At 40.0% G+C, this 13,604-nt stretch overlaps 1 protein-coding gene across 1 annotated transcript in view; it reads right to left on the bottom strand.

Moving 5' to 3' along the window:
• The window catches only part of TENM2 (teneurin transmembrane protein 2), a 2,274,099-nt gene extending 2,261,236 nt beyond the window's left edge, over positions 1-12,863 (bottom strand). The window contains exon 1 of the mRNA XM_050962494.1: positions 12,150-12,863. The gene's annotated coding sequence lies outside the window, so the exon portion shown is untranslated. The remainder of the gene's footprint in view (positions 1-12,149) is intronic.
• Between the last annotated feature and the right edge of the window lie 741 nt (positions 12,864-13,604).

The following is a 13,604-nucleotide window of genomic DNA, read 5'->3' as shown; positions in this document are numbered from 1 at the left end:
ATAAAAACAGAGCTCCTGCACCACACAAAACTCCATCATGGACAAATGCCTTAAAGATACAGATAACTGTCAGGGTACAAAAGCCAGTGATCAGCAAAGAATCCATTGCAACTATTCAGTGTCACCAAGAGGTAATGAGGAGTATTTTTAGAAAGTTCACATACATGACTTAATTGTTACTTTCAATGACAAATGAGCTTATGCTTGCCACTTTCGAATATTTGTCCTTTGATTTCATATTAGACAGCCTTTCGAATTTGCACATACCCTGTCCCACCCAGTAAAAGAAAACAGATGTTAAATGGGTCTGCAGCTCATATTTAGCCTTTGAATCTGACTGTTCCTTCCCTATCCCTGAATACTACTGAAAATCACCAAAAAAGTGAAATCACAAGTCACTACATTCGCTCAGATTTAACTATTACAGAGGGATTATGCTGCTTTATTGTCATGATGTAATGAGAGTGAAAATATATAACTATAAATCCCCAACCTAGGAGGTAAAGGGGAGGCAGTTTTTAGGTGGAAACCAGGTGAAACTCAATGATTTTTTCTTTACTTGAAATGAGGAGTCATGAACTCACATAAGCCAAAGCCCAAAAGTTTGCTGCCCCTCCTGAGAATGGAAGAGAAATTCTGGCTTCAGCAGATAAAATCACTGAGAGAAGAAATCAAGTGTCATTTTCACCAAGCTCTATAGCTATTGATAAACTAGGTAAGCTCTATAGTTTATCGATAAACTAGGCAAATACAATTTAGATGGGGCTACTATAAGGTGGGTGCATTTCTGGCTGGATAACCGTATTCAGAGAGTATTTATTAATGGCTCCTAATCCTGCTGGAAAGATATAACAAGTGGGGTTCCGCAGGGGTCTGTTTTGGGACCAGCTCTGTTCAATATCTTCATCAACGACTTAGATGTTGGCATAGAATGTATGCTTACTAAGTTTGCAGACGATACCAAACTGGGAGGGATTGCAACTGCTTTGGAGGACAGGGTCAAAATTCAGAATGATCTGGACAAATTGGAGAAATGGTCTGAGGTAAACCGGATGAAGTTCAATAAAGACAAATGCAAAGTGCTCCACTTAGGAAGGAACAATCAGTTTCACACACACAGAATGGGAAGAGACTGTCTAGGAAGGAGTATGGCAGAAAGAGATCTAGAGGTCATAGTGGACCACAAGCGAAATATGAGTCAACAGTGTGATACTGTTGCAAAAAAAGCAAACGTGATTCTGGGATGCATTAACAGGTGTGTTGTAAACAAAACACGAGAAGTCATTCTTCTGCTCTACTCTGCGCTGGTTAGACCTCAACTGGAGTATTGTGTCCAGTTCTGGGTACCGCATTTCAAGAAAGATGTGGAGAAATTGGAGAGGATCCAGAGAAGAGCAACAAGAATGATTAAAGGTCTTGAGAACATGACCTGCGAAGGAAGGCTGAAAGAATTGGGTTTGTGTAGTTTGGAAAAAAGAAGACTGAGAGGGGACATGATAGCAGTTTTCAGGTATCTAAAAGGGTGTCAGCAGGAGGAGGGAGAAAACTTGTTCACCTTAGCCTCTAATGATAGAACAAGAAGCAATGGGCTTAAAGTGCAGCAAGGGAGATTTAGGTTGGACATTAGGAAAAAGTTTCTAACTGTCAGGGTAGTTAAACACTGGAATAAATTGCCTAGGGAGGTTGTGGAATCTCCGTCTCTGGAGATATTTAAGAGTACATTAGATAAATGTCTATCAGGGATGGTCTAGACAGTATTTGGTCCTGCCATGAGGGCAGGGGACTGGACTCGATGACATTTCTAGGTCTCTTCCAGTCCTAGAGTCTATGAATCTTTGCCTCTGCGAGGAAGGGATTCAAAGAAGAAAGGACTGGAGTAGTTTGAATATCGGAAGGTCGGAGGGCATCATGAATACATTTTATACAATTTGGAAACCACACTGGGTCACAGATAGGAAATAAAAAACAAAAAGTCAAAAGCTTTGCAGAAGTGTACATATGGATCCAGAATTTTTTATTTCGTATTAGTTGCTTTGATTTATGTCTGTTGGTTTTATAGCTGCAGTAATTCTAAATGCATTTTTCTTTCCTGTGAAATGCACTCTCTTTCAACTTTCCTTAAGGTGAGCTTGAAGCATTAATTTATGGTCAAGTATGTGCACACACATATATGTACACATATCTGACCATAAAACACACTGTAACTTAAAATTTACTGCTGGGAGACATTTTCCTTGGTTTCGTGCCAGAGCTGTGGAATTAAAAAATTAACCCACCTGCTGTAAACAGGTAGAAAAAGGTTTGTTTAATAAAAAAGTTATTAAGTCTAGCTGTATTTTATATTATTTCTAAAGCTTTTGCAAATGCAGAATATACTATATATTTCTTAATGGGAAAAGATTCTGTGAGGTCTTTTGTGGGATTAGGGTTTAAGAACATATGAACGACCATACTGGGTCAGACCAATTGTCCATCTAACCCAGTATCTTGTCGTCTGACAGTGGCCAATGCCAAGTGCCTCAAAGGGAATGAACAGAACAATTATCAAGTGATCCATCCCCTGTTGCCCATTCCCAGATTCTGGCAAACAGAGGCTAGGGACACTTCAGAGCATGGTTTTGTATCCCAGCCCATTCTGGCTAATAGTCAATGGTGGACCTATCCCCCAGGAATTTATGTGGGCATACCATGGATTTATATAGAAGCAATATGATAGTTTCTGTCTTATTATCTATTACTTTGCTAATGATTCCCAACATTCTGTTAGCTTTTTTTGACTGCCGCTGCACATTGAGTGGATGTAAACTATCCACAATGACTCCAAGATCTCTTTCTTTAGTGATAACAGCTAATTTAGACCCAATCATTTTATATGTATAGTGGGGACTGTCTTCTAACGTGCATTACTTTGCATTTATCAACACTGAATTTCATCTGCCATTTTGTTGCCCAGTTTTGTAAGAATTCTTTGTAACTCTTCACAGTCTGCTTTGGACTTAACAATCAGTAGTTTTGTATTATCTACAAATTTTGCCACCTCACTGTTTACACCTTATTCCAGATAATTTAAGAATACGTTGAACAATACTTGTCCTAGATCCCAGGTAGACAACACTATTTAGATCTCTCTATCCCTAAAACTGACCATTTATCCCTACCCTTTGTTTCCTATATTTTAAACCGGTTACTGATCCCTCTTATCCCATGATATCTTACTTTGCTTAAGAGCCTTTGGTGAGGGACCTCATCAAAGGCTTTCTGAAAATCTAAGTATACTAGATCCATTGGATCACCTGTGTCCACATGCTTTTTGACCCCCTCAAAGAATTCTAATAGATTGGTGAGGCATGATTGACTCTTCCCCAACAAATCATGTTAATCTATGTGTCTAATAATTCTGTGGTTTATTATAGTTTTAACCAATTTGCCTGTTACTGAAGTTAGGCTTAGTGGCCTGTAATTGTGGACATCATCTCTGGAGCTATTTTAAAATTAGGTTTCAAATGGGTAGGGGATAATCTAGAAAAGTAAGTCAAATTTAGTTCTCTTCAACTCACACTGAAGACAGATGAAGGCTAAAAATATTATAAGGTTCATCACTTCCCATTTTGGGGCAGATAACTTTGCCCTCTGTAGTGTATAGGAATTATCCCTATGAACAGTTTGAGAGTTATAGAGGGGCAATTCCATTTAATGAAGGATTTTAACATTTGGCTTTGCTCTGCACAAGGACAGCCCCAGGGTTTGACTTGAGGAAACTCTACCTGGCTGTCAAAGAGACACAGGAGCCCTGGGTCCCCAGACTATTAAAGAACTATTATCCTGGAAGTTTCAAAGCCAGCACTTCCAGGGCTTTCAGGCTTCCTATCAGCCCACCAGGCAGCTGGGAGCCTGGGAACACCGGATCCCCAGCAGCCTACCAGGTAAACTGCCATGGAGCAAGGTGGGTAAGATGGTGTAAAAACAGACAAGTTTCTCATGGAAACTTTGTCTGATTTCTATTCCATGGAATGTTTTGATTCTGACAGAAAGTTATTTTCATTGGAAAGTGCTCATTTGTCACAGAATTTCTGACCAGCTCTATTGAGAACTCTCTAGTGACCTCCCTGTTTTCCATAGCAAAAGCTAAGAGATTAAAGCCACTAGAACTTAACAGAGCAGCTGTGTTTACATACATAGATAGGCCTTGTAAATTTATATACAGCTAGTAAACATGGTTATTTTAAAACCAGTTGGGTCTATTTGGCTGATCTGTATATAACCTTAAGAATATGAAGAAAAGATGCAACATCCCTCCAATCTATACTTGAGGTAGGAAGGATGCTGGAGACACTTAGCTTCAGGGGTGCTGAAACAATTTTTGTAATGGGGGTGCTGATGATGGAAACCATATATTTGGTGTTTGTTATTACTACTTCAAGCAAGAGATTCAGCAGCACCCCCAAAATCCCTAGTTCCAGCACTACTGCTCAGCTTTGTTGTAAGTGTTGTTGACATGACTTGGGAATCTTCCTTCTGGCAAATCTCTTGCTCCTTCATCGGCTTCCCTCCCCACAAACATAAGATAATACACTGAAAACTCTGGAATTTTCTCCCCTCCTCATGCAGGTAGAAAGGTAGTGTTTTAAGCATATGGAACTCACAACCATTTAGGATTCTATAGGTTAAGAAAAAAATAAAAAATCATTAGTCCAATAATATCTGGTATTACACATTTCTGAGTAAAATACACTGCAGCTTTACCACTGAACTACTATACTCTAGAACTATGGTCAGTTTCTGAATTGTTTGAAGGTCTAATCCCATTTACTGAACATTACAGAAACCTAACCTTAAGGTGAGAAAGGCATCAATAAATGTGAGGGAGAGGTCTGCATTTGAAAAGAAAAAGAACAAAACTTTCTTAACCAGTGACATACTGCCAATATTTTAAGAAGGACTCTCATCCTTATATGTCCTACAGAAAGCAGTAATGGATATTCTACCACTTGGTCCCCCCAAAATTTAGATCAACCTAGCTACACTGATCATGGCTGTGAAAAATTTCACATTCGGTGTGATCTATTTAGATTGATTTAACCCTCACTGTAGACAATGCTATGTCAATAGAAGAATTCTTCCATTGACTTAGCTACTACCTCTCAAGATGGTGGATTTACTACAGTGATGGATAAACCACTTCTGTCAGTATAATACGGGTCTACACTATAGAGGCGTAGCTGCAATGCTGCAACTGGGCCACTATAGCACTTGTAGTGCAGACGTTCCCTAAGATAAAAGCCCAAATCTTGCCAGGTTTACCTCATGATGTAAAAATTCATGTCTTTTAATGAGTAAAGAACTGAACTGAAAAATAATCCTGCCCATCTGTTTTAATAAACATACTGCCTACTTCCTTTTAAATCTACAGGTGTTATCTGTGGTGGGAAGAGATAACCACTGGGCTCTTCTTCCTTGAGGGACTTCTGAATACAGGTAATAGTGTCCAGATATTAAGGAAATGTCTGCCCTACAGCTAGATAAAGAATATGAATTAGTGGGATATACTGGCATTCTGCGCTTCCTTCTCGTTCCTTCAGTGCTTTGAGTGACAGCAAAGCTTTACCACAATTACTAACTGATACTTGATTTTACTGTGGTTGCAGCCTTGCCAAGGTCTGACCACTATAATAAAGAAATCACTCTTACTACTGTTGTCAACAGGATTCTTAAGTAAATGATTTGGATAAGAGAAGAAGTAGAAAGCCTGAAGAGCTACACAACAATTTTGCCTTTGTAGAGGATGGGGTGCGGGGAATCCCGATAAAATCATAGCTCCACTGTTTTACTGTAGGAAGGCATCTCTGACAATCACAACATTCAGTGGAGTTAGCTACAAAATGGAAGTTCAAAATTAAGACAGTCTAATTTTAACTTTCCATTGGCTTCAAAGTAATGTCACTTAAATGAAGGACTAATCGAAACAGGCCTCCAGTCTGATGTTAATCTTTCAGATTTCAATTCTTCTCTGAAGTCCAATTCCACTATTACATCATTTGTATCACACTTACAAATGACAAAAACAAACACACAAACAAAAAAAATAGAATTAGCTACTTATACTTAGAATGCAGGTTTTTCCTTTTCTTACCTGTTTTATATGGTTATATTATGACTACTAAAAAGTTAGCCTCAGAAATATCTGAGTTTATCATGGATCAAGTGCACCAAAATCAGATGCCTTCAATATCTAAAGTTTACCTAACCCTCCCTGGCCTGGAAAATTGGCTTAATATCTTTGTAAAAGGTTTCCTTCTTAGTATGTTCTAGTACTTTCTGTTTTCATCTGTGTCTGAAATTACGGAAAACCCTAATCTCTTGTGAATTTTGGTATTTCTATTCTTTCATCCAAAACTTGGAACAGACACTGTACATAAATGAAAATTTGACAGGGGGGGAAGTAAGATTTCACAAAGTTCAAGATAACATTTGATTCAGTTAAGTTTTTATTTTATCCTGACCAGTTTGTCCATCTCTAACCATGAGTACTATAAGAAAAGTTCAATAGTATCATCTCTGAGATGGGGAAGAAACCAAGGTTTGAATTGTTGTCTATCTGATGATATAGAATTCTGCATTAACTGGATTTTTAGGGCATTACACTAATAAGCAGGACCTTTCTGGTTTGTTCATTGCCTCTTGGAGGCAACATCAAGAAAAATGGTACCCCTTAAATTTCAGATGGAAGAAAATACCAAAGGAACATTCTCAGCTCATTTGAAGTCTGAAGGCTATTGTACCCATTTTTTTTTAAATCTGATCAAAATTCAGTCTGCTGTTTGTTACTAAATTATGTATCTCCGAAGCATAAATGTGTTGGCTTTAGAAAGTTACAAATTAGTGCATTTCCATACAGCTAGGGAGAATATAATTTTAATCACTTTGTTTTGGGTAGGAAAAACATTGTTTGCATTATTTTATAACACTGGGGAGCTGTCAGCATACATGGACAGACAATTTCTTCGGCAGAAAGATCACTTTCATCTTAGGTTGTTGGCTATAAATTACCTAATTTTATTAACAGTGTTTCAAATAAAATCTGATTTTTACTTTTTTGTTGTAGGAAAGGTACCAGGCTCTTCATTTTCACTTGTATTGAATTTCTCAAAAAATCTGGGAGTGAGATAGCAGGGTACCAGAAACTGAGACCACCAGCCCGGTGCCCCCTGTGAGTACTGAGAAATGATCACGCCCACCTCCTGCCTCCTAGATGTACTGGGCCCCCACCCACCATATGCCCACTGGCCCTGTGTTTTCAGTTTTTACTGATTTTCATCCAATTTTTTTCATATGAACGCTGATAAATTCCCTGGAAATTTTAAACATGATATAAACTAAAAATTAAGGACTTTAGCTATACAGGAAATGTTTTCAGTAACATTTCAGGTACCTCCATGAACAGATGTTCCATTTTTCATTTAACTTTCATTTTATTTTGAGAGACAATATATTTGATTAGATCTATTGTTCTTACGCTTATTTGTTTGAAACCTTCCAGATGTAAAGTTTCTGTGTGCGTGACAGAGTAATTCTGTAGTAGTTTATCCTATAGTAGTGGTTTGGTTAAATTGCCTGAACTGCTCAGTGAGAACTAACTGTTTTTGGAAATGCCATCTGAAAATAAATAAGTGCCGAGTCCTAGTGAAATCAAAGGAATTTTGCTAACCACTTTGATGTCTCTACGACATAGGCGCTGACTCCATGGGTGCTCTGGAGCTGGAGCAACCACGGGAAAAAATTAGTGGGCGCTCTGCACCCACTGGCAGCCAAGCTCCCCTCACTCCCCATCCCACCTCTGGCTCCTCCCACCCGAGCACAACATGTCTCCGCTTCTCCATCTACCACCCAGTGCTTCCTGCCCAGCTGCTGCCAACCAGCTGGAATGTGGCGTGCTCAGGGGAGAAGTTGGGAAAGAGGTGGGGCCGGAGCAGGGATTTGGGGAAGGGGTTGGAATGGGGCCAGGGCAGGAATGGGAAGAGGTGGGGCAGGTCAGAGCTGCATGGAAGGGTGGAGTAAGGGTGGGGCCAGAGGCAGACTGGGGGTGGAGGGTTGAGCACCCAGGGGAAAGTGGGGAAGTCAGCACCTATGCGCTAGGATTTGGACTTATGTCATAGACAAGCACCAGAACAATCTACTTAAAAATACATGTTCTTTCTGAGAGTAAAAAGGTCAATAGGAGAAGGAAGCAAGGAAAAGGAAGAAGATAGGAAAGAAGCTTTTAAAAAGGAAGAGCAGAGGAAATGAGAGATAAGGAAAGCAGAATAACAAGAAGAGGATGGAAAATGCCAGGATATTTGCTGAGGGAAGGCCAAAGAATAGATTCTCCTTCCTCCTCCTTTCTCCTGTCAGAGCTCAGCATGTCCCAGGTGATGTTACACAGATTAAACCAAAACTAGAAACTAGCATGAAGTTTCCCTTTTTTTCCTGTAATGCATGTAACTGAAAAACAAACAAAAAACCAAAACATTTTCCCCAGACATTTTTTGAGGAAATAGGGTATTTTAACTTTTAATATGCTAACTACATAAAGAACATGGGACGCCTATGACCCAGAAACTTTCTTGAGTATTGCCAGACTTGAGAGCACGAAAAAGATGCAGCACCCCATATTCTGGATCTCTTAGAGTATGTCTACCCTGCAGATAAAAATAGTGGAGTAGCTGCAATGGCCTGGACTAGCCATATGACTATAATCCCATCAGAGACTCTAGGTAAATATTTGAATAGCTAGTCAGTGCAACTGCAACTACACAGCTATTTTTAGTGTGTTAGCCTAACCAAAGCTAGTGAGTGTACATGTACCACAGCTAGAAATTCCACCTTCAGCTGCTGTGCATACATATCCTTTGTGATAATGGCCTAAACCTTTAAAAGGGCATGAGATTTTGGGTGGCTCAACTTCAGACACCTTAAACAGGCTTGATTTGCAGAGTAAATTCAACACTTTTTGAAAATCAGGCACATTTAACAGCACTTCAGGCTGAACACCCAAATCACTAGTGACTTTTTAAAATCTAGGCCAACATATCAATTCTCAAAGAAGCAATCTCACTTGACACCCCACTGGATATACAGTAGACATAACATCACAGCTTCATTAATTACAATGTCATACATAAGGTACACAAACATCCGCGATTGCTCTAGCTAAGCCTTAAGTTCCAGAATGAAAAGATGTCTTAAAATCTAGCATACAAGGCAATAGCTTGTCTCCCGAAGTAGTGGGAGCATTAGACTTTTTTCCTCATTTTTTTTGTCTCAACAGGTTATTGCAGGGAACTAAGAGCCAGGATTCTGGATCAGGACTTCAATGCAGCTATTATGCATGTACACCAGCAAACATAAGATCAGAATCTGTCCCCCTTGGACTTTATTCTAATTTCTGCTAGACTTGTTAGGTGGCCTTGAGCAATCACTTAATCCCTTCTGTGACACACTTTATCAATCTGGGGGAAAAGATATTTCCTTCATTTACTTACAAGCTATTGTGGAGAAAAGTGATCTAAACAATTTGTATTTGTAAAGGTAGAAGTGTTAAGCATTATTAATTTTTGAAGATGATGGTTATTAGAATTTACATTTTTGCAGGAAAAGGGTGATGGAGTTAGCAATGAAAATCTTTCCTGATCAGGAAAGCAGGGTTCTCAGAATCCTTAAAACAAGGAAATCTACCTGCACTTTTTCATATTAACCTTTTATTTTTCTCCACAAGAGATAAGTTTGCGAATAAATATGACAGCTGATTTTTATTTCTGACATGATTCTCAGATACTATTCCAGCTCTATTCAAAACACAGCAAAAGAAATAAATTGGTCAATAATGACAAGCCTATAAGCCTAATTTTGTGTAAAAAACCATAAACCAATCAAACAAAAAACCCAACAACCTTCTTTCCTAGATTCTTGGAAATAATTTGCTGGTGAAAATCATTTAAAGTTGCAGCTAAGCTCTTTCCAGACTTTCAACTTGCTAACAAGACTGAGAGAGTGACCTCATATCATCCCCAAAGAAATGTTACTTAATTTGTATAATTTGAACACATAAAATTTCACTTCTCACCTACCATTGCCTTCTTGTTAAGCAATTCAAGGCTTTTTAAGCAATTTCCAAGCTTTCACATGGTATTTTTGCAGAAGAACATTTAAGTGCAGTATCTGAAATGCAATTTTTTGTTAGAAATGGCACCAACACCATGTTACATTTTGCTCCTGGTCCAAAGTCTACAGCAGTTATAAGTCAAGTATATAGCTCACTTGGGTACCATCTCCATGGTAACTTGTTTACAGGAGCTGAAATACATACTCAAAATTCAAGGTTAGCTTTTCCTTTGTTGCTGTTTTGATGTTTTTGGCAATCTGAATAATGTGGGCATAAGCCTTGATTCAAACAGCTTTGTGGCAGACTGAGTTGAAACAAACCTCTACACAAAATGTGCTTTCATCATCTCCATTAGCAAAAGGGAATTCAAAAAGCTGCTTAAATCACAACCATCAGTTACATCTCCCTTTCATATTCCAGAAAAACAGTCCTCATGCTGCACTTTGGCTGCATATTTGGGGAAATAAGTACTATATAAAGTTTTATGTCTTTCAGAGGCAATAATTTTGTGTGTGCACTTGCATGCATTAGTCTAAGAAATTTAGGTTATCTAACATCATCAGCAGATCAGAAGAATAAATACCGTTTCAGAATATAAGCTAAATCATTTTATGGGAGTCTTTTGTACTCTGAAAACTGATTGTAATAATAATAATACTTTTCACTTCTATATCCTCTTGCAATGTTGTTATAGAAAATGTTTCAGGCTGATCCTGCATCTTTTACTCAGACATAACTCTGATTGATTGCACGGGCAGCTTTTCCTGAGTAAGGATTGTAGGATCAGGAGGACACGGCTTTCTCATACAATTAGTTGTAGATCTGCTTATAATTTCTCAGCATTCATTTAATTAAATATTTAAAGGGAACCTTAATAAAAGAAATTATATTTGTTCAGCTATTTTTTTCCTAACAAATAATATTTTAAGATAATTTATTTACAAATGAGAAGTTCTGTAGTTTTAGATTTACCAACATGCAGCATTAATTTAATTTTTTGCTTATTGTCAATTTTTTGCTTACTGTATGTTTCCCCTAACTGGTCAAAAAGGACAGCATGAAAGTGCATGTTGCTCACTTAACAGAGCTGAAGCTATAGTTGCTTATTACAATAAAAGGTTCTTGGGATTTTCGTCAAAGTTCATTTGTACTTATTTTTCAAGTCACTCTAAATCTCCTATTCATCAGCCTTGTATTGCTGGATTTGGTCCTCTCTCTCTCTCTTTTCCTTTCCTTTTTCTTTTTAAGAATATAAAACATAACAGATGGGTAGATAAATTTTTCCTTTTGAACAGGACAGTTATTTCTTAGCTGCTTCAACTGATACGTACTGCAGTCTCAATGTCCCTATTAGGCAAACAAGTAAAAACTGTTGAGCTGGTAGATAGATCAAATCTTGCAAAATTTGAAGTCAAAGATATTGAAATGAATAAAGGTATTAAGAATTCAATCATTACACCAAAATCTAAGTCTGAAACAGAATATTATTATTATTATTACTATTTTTTGTTACATGTAAGGTCCATCCCTGGCTGAATAATGAAGGGTGAAGCCCACATAACAGAATTTTTGGTTTAAGAAAAACAAAAAGAAGCCACTCAACTCCACATCTGGTCTATAACAGTATAGCTATATGGCAAATTCTAGTATAGACACAGATTATAGCAGCCAAAGTATACTTTTGCTGGCATAACTTACATCCGTTCCTTAGAGGTAATAAGCTATACTGGCAAAAGCACTTTTTTTGCTGGTATAAACAGAGACTATGAGTCTATGAGTCTATGAGACACTTGTGTTATTGCTGGCAGGGCCGTCCTCAGGCATAGGCAGAATAGGCAGCCGCGTAGGGCCTCACTCTGCCTGGGGGCACCACTCTGCAGGCAGCCCAGACAGTGTAGAAGCAGGGCTGCTGGGTCCTAGAGAGAGCCGAATGCAGCACAGTCTGAGGAATGGGATTGGCTGCTGGGGTCTCTGGGAACGGGAGGGGGGAGGGGTTGGGGAAGGCGCTCACCTGTGAGTGTGACTCTTTCCCCCCGGCTGAGGTCAGGTGAGGCAGGCTCTGTGGCTCTGGAACCAGTATCCTTTGTTGTCCCCCATAACATCCATTCTTCTCCCCCCTGCGCCACGGAGCACCCCCTCCTTTCTCCCTCCTCCCCAGGAGCAGCCCTCTCTCTCTCCTCCCTCCCCTCCGTCAGGGCTGGGTTGGGTGAGGTGCTGCGGGGGAGGGGAGGCTGGCTGCCTGCTGAGGAATGAAAGTGAAAGTAACTCACTTCCTGGGCAGGCAGCCAGAATTGGAATGTCACACAGGGTTTGGATGGGGTTAGCCAGATGTGTGAAAAATCGGGATTGGGGTAGGGTGAGCAGATATCCCTATTTTATAGGGACAGTCCCAATTTTGGGGCCTTTTTCTTATATAGGCTCCTTTTACACCCCCCCACCCCCACTGCCTGTCCTGATTTTTCACACTTGCTGTCTGGTCACTCTAGGTGGGGGTAATTGGTGCCTATATAAGACAAAGCCCCAAATATCAGGACTGGCCCTATAAAGTCAGGACATCTGGATCTGGCCACCCTAGCTGGGGAGCACCTCTCCCCGGGCTGGCAGCTGCCAGCGATCCGTCTCATCCGGGGGGAGCTGCACAGGGCAAGATGAGCTGCTGTGGCTCCATGGATGATCTGTCTGAGATCAGATGCTGTGCTAACTTCACCATGGTCCGTAAGGCTGGTGGTCGTGCCCATTGGTGTGTGATTGCACCTGAGGGTTTGCTACTGCTGTTGCCACTTTCTGCACCCCAAGAGGTGGATTTTGGGGTCTATTGCAGCTGTTGGACCAGCAGGCTGGGGGGTGAGCCAAGCATGAAAGCAGTACTGTGTTGCCATTTAGACTGTCATTTAACAGCTTTGTTTGCCAAAAATTCTTGCTAACAATCCTGAATCCAATTTCAATATTTTTTTTTTTTTAAAATCAATATCTTATCCAAAAACAGAAAATTAAGTTGTTGACAATTATTAGTGACAGGTTTGGTTTGAGGCAGGGAGTGGGCCAGTTTTCATCAGAGAAACAAAAAATGTTGACTGACTTTCCTATAGCCTGTTACTCCTGATAAGAACCCTCCAACAACTGTAATATGCTCATCTCCTTACTAGTGTATAAAGCAGGAGTCGGCAACCTACGGCACACGTGTCAAAGGTGGCAGGTGAGCTGATTTTTGATCGTATGCAGCAGCAGGCTGAGCGGCTCAGCCCATCACTGCTCTGGGGTTCCGGCTGCTGCCCTATTGCCAGCTGAGATACCAGCCATCGGCCCCACTCAGCACCTGCTGCTGGCCTGGGGACCCTCAAGGAACCCCAGGCTGGCAGTAGACTGAGCAGGCCAGCTGAACCACTCAACCTGCTGTCAGCTTGGGGTTCCATTCACTCAGCTGGCAGAGGGCTGAGTGGGCTGGTGGCGGGCTGAGCGGGCTGGT

Source organism: Gopherus flavomarginatus, chromosome 7 (assembly GCF_025201925.1).
Source record: "Gopherus flavomarginatus isolate rGopFla2 chromosome 7, rGopFla2.mat.asm, whole genome shotgun sequence".
NCBI lineage: Eukaryota > Metazoa > Chordata > Testudines > Testudinidae > Gopherus > Gopherus flavomarginatus.
This window is presented reverse-complemented; position numbering and strand designations above follow the sequence as displayed.